At 31.4% G+C, this 6,727-nt stretch overlaps 1 long non-coding RNA gene across 1 annotated transcript; it reads left to right on the top strand.

The window, feature by feature from the left end:
- The first annotated feature begins 313 nt into the window (after nucleotides 1-313).
- On the top strand, nucleotides 314-6,138 carry LOC127736599 (uncharacterized). The gene is made up of 4 exons (XR_007999066.1): nucleotides 314-350; nucleotides 1,603-1,755; nucleotides 2,951-3,015; nucleotides 4,531-6,138. It is a non-coding gene; the product is annotated as an uncharacterized LOC127736599 (long non-coding RNA).
- Nucleotides 6,139-6,727: the final 589 nt, after the last annotated feature.

The following is a 6,727-nucleotide window of genomic DNA, read 5'->3' as shown; positions in this document are numbered from 1 at the left end:
CATTACTTTTCGTCAATGACTCTTGAAACAAATTATTTTTTATACAAATTGATTCGGTGCTGAAGATTAATTAATCGTTATTAATAATTAATAAAGTAATTTGGCATACAAGTGCGAAGTCAGTTGTTAATCTTTACACAACAAACAGTCGAATAGATAAGTGATGAGTTATACTGTTGTGGAATGACAGTCTACATGATTTTGAGAAAGAAATATCACCGAAAAAGCATTAAATAAAGAGAAAACTGTGAAAATATTCTGCCTTAGAATAGTATTTATATTCAATAATTATGCACATATTAAATTTACTTTTAGTGGACTTGAAGATGAATATGCTTCAGATACTCAAGGTACAATTAAAACCCAATTTATTTAATTGTTTATTTTAATGAAGAGTAAAAAAACAAGAACAAAAACGAACTCCGAGGAAACTTCTAAACGGAAAGTTCCTAAGCAAATGGAAAAAAAGCCCAAACACATCAAATGAATGGTTAACAACTGTCATATTCCTGATTTGAATGTAGAAAATGAAGGATTAACCTGGTTTGTTAGCTAGGTAAACATCTATCTTCAGAATTTTCCTCGGAGTTTGTTATTTTTGTTTCTTAACTTTTTGTATGATAGTCGAATACAATTTCATTATGTTGACAACGATGTGGGAACAAAACTAACAGACATATTATTAGGTTAATATGTCGAAAATAGGGGTACATCATTCAACATTATGTTATAATCCATAAACACTACAAAAACCAGCAAATGTGTCAACAAAGACAAACAAAATGGCATAAAGGCAAATCAAACTAGCAAAAACGAAAGATAAGTATACAAAAATTTACCATAGTACATCAACACAATGACGGGTACCGAGCCACGTGAAATGGATACTGTCAAAATAGGCTAAAAAGTAAAAGTAACAATTTACAAAGACAAATTAAAGAATACTATAACACGTTATTAAGATGATTAGGAATTCATTATCAACTGCATACTTTATCATTAAGTTAAAAAAAAAAAAACAATATAAAAGGTTGTTTTATTCGAAGTAAAGTGTATAAAAGGAAACGTCATGAATATTTATAAGGTGGTACATCAATTTTAAAGATGAGAATATGAAGTATTATTAGGAAAGAGATAAATCAACAGAGGAAACCACATGACACACAACATGCACAAGTTAACAATTAAAGTTCACTGTACGACCTTTAACAAAGAATGATTGTTTGTCAATTGCTAAACGTCCAGTAGCAAGCATCTCATGAATTATCAGGACGACAACAAATCAATAATACATTCAAAAGGTAGATCCCGTATAAGAGGGCAACCGGAAAGAATGTCATGGACGGCTACTGAGAAATGAGAATATATTAGATTGTGACATAAACTTAACATTGCAACAGGCCACTTATGAATCCCTCAATGACTAAATGTAGTGACATTACTTTTATATCAGTCTCCTTTGGGGGTAAAAATATCTTTAGTTTTAAAAAAAAAAAACAATTTAAGCGAAGAACAAAAATACAAATAACTATAAAGGTTGCTACGATATAAACCATTAATTGTTAAAGAAAAAATTTTTTTTTTTTAATGTTTAATTTCTAGGGAGTTCCGTTGAAAACCGCCTGTACCAGTCTTCTGAATTTTTAAATCCACAAACTAGACGAGGCGAAGAAGAACATGATATCCAAATACCTTCATCTTCACATGATAATCAACTATACCAGATGCAGATGCAAACTTACAACGAAAATGGTGGTAAAATATTTATTTTATTAAATTAATTTTCTTATTAGAGGTGATGATTTTCATACATGCACTCGTGCTGATATGGAGGATATACTGTTCGTGTCCATACGAAACAACCCATGATGTTAAATGTAGGCACTAGAAAAAGGGGGCAAATTTGCATTTACCTCCATAGCAGACTTCTTATTTCTCAATGTTTATTTAACGGTAAATTTTAAAGGACATTTTTCAGAATTCCGGTTCTTAGGAATTATGCCACATTCGAACATACTTTGATACAAGTAAAATCAATTGCATACAATGTTCGTTGTTTCTGACAGGTATATAGAGAATTGCCTTTTTTAGTACTCCATTATCCAACTTGTAAATAGGTAAATTAGATGGCTTGTTGGTTTGATTCCCTGGTCAGATGTATGCATTTGTTTGAAGTTTTGCAAGGCAATTCATGTTTTTCGTTAGTAATTTTTTCATTTAAAAAAGAAGATTGTTTTCTGAGACACACAAACATTATTTGATTGTAAATAGCGTAATTTTATCAGAACATTTTACCGGGTTCATTATCATGCAAAAATGTTCATGTACGGACATCCAAATCCGAAAAGACTACTTTTTTTTGCAAACCGTATACCCATCACATTTTATATTTACATATATAAAAGTTGAGGTTGCTGAATCCCTATTATTGTCACGTCAACCTATTATGTCTGTTTGGTTCCTCACTCAATTTTGTCAATATATCGAAACTATACACAATTGTGATTCAAGTAGGAGGTTTCGCTAGCTTCAAAACAAGATTTAACCCTAAATTTTCATCTGTAATACTTGTACCAAGTCATAATTATGGCATTTGTCATTCGCTTTTTTGTTGATTGACAGCGTTTGATTTTGTCAGTTTTTAAGGACTTTATGGAAACTTGCCTGGGAGTTAAGTATTTTTGCTATACTTTTTTCGCGAAAGTTAGTTATAATATTCAACTTCATAGAAGTATCCATTTCCCTTTATTGGTGATCGTCTTAAAAGAAAAACGAATCAAAATTAAATAAGGGGAGATATACCAAGGGACAAAACGGAAAAAAATGGACAATACCTTTTCCAAAATGAAAAACAACAAAAAGATAAACAAAGATAAAGTAATAACGATTATACGATAATCATAATCTTTTATAGCGCACTTTTCTGCATTTTAATCTTTAATCGTTCTAGGACGGAGTTTGCAATGTGCGTTACTTCGGAGGATTGAGGAACATTTAGCAACACCTATGCCAAAGGTAAATGCACTATATTGAGTTTATTGCTATTGAATTTATAAATATTTATAGTTTTGCAGAAGTTATTGTTTAAGATTGAAGATTACAAAAGGCATTAATAGATTAAACTTCATTAGTCAACAGAATATCTTACAAGCGTTGAAAATACAAGTTTCTTATCAACGACGACACATGATGTCGAATCAGACGATATGTTTTGCCAAATGGAAGTTTCTGTTGAATCTAGCTATTGACTCCTTTTTTATTAACATATAAAATATAAACAGTAAAGTATATTGTCGATCTCAAGCCAAAAGTAAACAGAAAGTTTATTCAATATGTTTTAATGTTTAGAATGAGGATTATTTGTGTAGTAAGAAGAGAAGACAGAGACAAACCCATTTTTCGGGACATGTGTATATGTCGAAAAACTACTAGTTTACTATTATACAATACTATATGTTATACTATAAATTACAAAAATATGGACTTTTTGCGGTTTTGTTATATATGCAGTACTCAACGATTTTGTTTGTTTGTTTTAACGAGCTAATTTTGTTATAACGATGCTGAATGCTAACATAACTGTGGCAGATCGATCACAATATATTTGAATATTTCACTATTTTTGTCAATATAACGGAGCTGCAAATGTATGATAGTCAATTTTTTTTATACAAGTGAGAGATATGACGAGATGTAAATCCAGGTTTAACATACCATCTTCTTCGGAAAAATCCTATACCAGGTCAGGAATATAACAGTTGTTATCCATTGGTTGACAAAGTTGAGCGTTTCGTTTTTTGTCAGTTTTTATGGACGTTTCCCTTTTCAACTTACCTTGGAGTTCGGGGTTTTTGTAAATCAATTTCATACTACTGCAGAATAAGATGAATTTAATGTACCCTAAATGATTCTACAAGTTTTATGTAACAATATCCTACATTTATATAATTCAGGTATCAATTAAGTGAAATATTAAGCAATTCCTCAATTTGGTTGAATGTATTTCCAAGTGAAATGTCAATACATGTACCTAATCATTGTATTCCCTCGTTTATATAATGTGAAAAAACTATATGATTTACAACAACATATTTGTCTAGGAGATATGACAGATGTTTTCCAACATGTAGGTCATATACATAACACGCACGTTCCGAGACTCATTGCGTACTATACATGTAGTTTGTAACAACGACCTCACAGCCTTAATATATTCGGGAAAAGTTTATATGCATTCTGTTTTATCTTTTGTTCATGGTCTGACATAATCCTCGTCTAAATTTATAACTTTTTAAATTTAATTGCAAGGATTTTTGCTCATACAGATTTTATGCAAAGAAAACGAAAACAAAAAAAGACGTTTATGTACAGTACATTCCATCATTGTCGGTATCGTTTATTGTTGTGTTTTGTTTCTTTGGGCTTCAAATACAGTGCATACGAGAACATTGATCCTTAAGAGAATGTTTGAAAAAACTGGCGCAATAAATAATTCCCTATTATATAATATTAAGTACATTTCAATTGCAGATTACTGAAGCTGATCTGAACTATGCAGACATTGTTTTTGAAGACCGACAGTTGCCTGGCTCAGTAATTATTCACGGAATTGATAATAAGACAATCTATTCTGACATAATTGTTGGAGCCCAACCGCAAAATCTACTATCCACCAATGATAGTTCAAGCGAAAGTGAAGACGATTTCATATATGTAGATGGAATCGAAAATTACACAGAAAGAAGGAAAATGAATGAATCTCAGCAATAATTGTAGTGTGCATACTGTGTTTATATGTAACATTTAATTGTCATTGTGTTGTACATGTAAATTTGCAAAGTTTTCTGTGGATACCTTTGCAAAATATTTTGTGTGACCTGCTAGTTACCGTGATTTTGTGATTTCTGAGATTTTAACATTTGTACAAGATACCAGAGGGATATTCAAACTCATAAATCGAAAATAAACTGACAACGCAATACATAAAAAAGAAAAAGACAAACAGACAAACAATAGTACACAAAACACAACATAGTTTAGGTATCCAATACAGTGATGGAAGATCCAGTTCCTCATCGTTGGTTGAAATTTCAAAGGAACATAGAACAGACCTATGATTATCCAGGATTTCCTCTTTAGTAAGTGTCGTGGGGGTATATGTTGAATTTCCAAGTTAAGTGTCAATACCTTATTCATTTATCAAGCAGTTTATGTAATGTGATTCACACACAAAAACTATGTTGTTTATGGCGTTATGTCTCTGCGGGGACAACTACATATTTGTCATGGAAATAGGACAAGTGTTTTGCAACATTTAGGTCTTTTAAGATTGACATAGCATGGGTATTGATAGATCCATTCAGTTTCTTTGTATCAACGACCTCATAGCCCTTATTCATTCGGAAAGAGTATCTACGTCTTCTTTCCCGCGTTTAACCTACTGCCTGGCATAATCTTAGACTGAATCCATCTGTTTTTTTAAGTTGTGTTTCTAATTGATGGATTTAGGCTCCCGATATTTTGGACCTTTGGATATCACATTTTGCAGGAAAGTGTTATTGACAATGGTGATGTCACCGGTAATGACGTGGGCAGCCGGATTATATATGAACGGGGAACTATCACAGGTGCAGTCAGGAGGTTTAGACTTGAAGTCGTCAATATTGAGATCCTTCGACACGTGTTTGTAATTGAAAATGTTAGTTGTAATTGGTTTGGTATAGGTATAAGAATTGAATGGTACACACTGATCTTTAAAATGGGAAGGCATTTTCGATTGATCTAATCTATGACGAAGGATATTGCTCAAGTTCACTGCATCGAAACCTTCGTTCAGCAAAGGAAAGTGCGGTAAAGGTTCCATTTATCACAAATATTAAGTCCGTTATTTTGAGCTGGAAAATGTTTCAAGTTGAAATATACACTTTAAAAACGAAAACATAAATTAAACAATTCGAATGTGTTCTTCAATGCAGATAAAGGCAAAGGATGAATCAACAAAATATTCAAAAATAGATAAGAATATATCAAGTATAGATTTCACTGCTTTTTTTCAATTAATATTATCTTCATTTAATCAAAATGTGATTTGTCACTTGCTGTCATTTTGAATGAATTAAAAAAACAACTCATCAACGATACCAGGCTTTACATTTTGTATACACAAGACGCTCATCATTGGCACACTAAATGAAAGGGCATTTAAAGGCCTAAACTCCAAATTCAGCCAAGGCAATCTATGCCTAAAAAACGACATTCAATTTTAAATTTGCAATCTTCAAAATATATCCGTTATCTTTTACATAAAAAGATATAATGTCTGCAGATATCCTGTAGTGATCTCAGTTAAATTTTGTATCTTGTTATCATCAAATATCGATTACATGTTAATGACTATTATATATAATAGCTCAATACTTTATTTCAAAGTTCTGTAAATGGGTCATATACAATGATATATAATTTCAAAGAATCTTCAACTAATTAATATAAGGACGGCGATATTTTATAACATTAACCACAAGTATCCGAGCAATGTGTAAAAATAATTTTTTTACTACGGATCGATTGGATAAAAACTTTTATTCTTTTGTGGATTTTGAATTTAAACGCAACAAAGCGATTCGTCTTGCAGCCAATAACAAATTCATATATGTGTAAAAGAAAAAAAAATGTGACGGATTTGCTTCTCTCGGTACACGAAGTAGATACTAAGCAAACGGTAAGC

The sequence above is a fragment of the Mytilus californianus genome, unplaced genomic scaffold (genome assembly GCF_021869535.1).
Source record: "Mytilus californianus isolate M0D057914Y unplaced genomic scaffold, xbMytCali1.0.p SCAF_34, whole genome shotgun sequence".
NCBI classification, from domain to species: Eukaryota; Metazoa; Mollusca; class Bivalvia; order Mytilida; family Mytilidae; genus Mytilus; species Mytilus californianus.
This window is presented reverse-complemented; position numbering and strand designations above follow the sequence as displayed.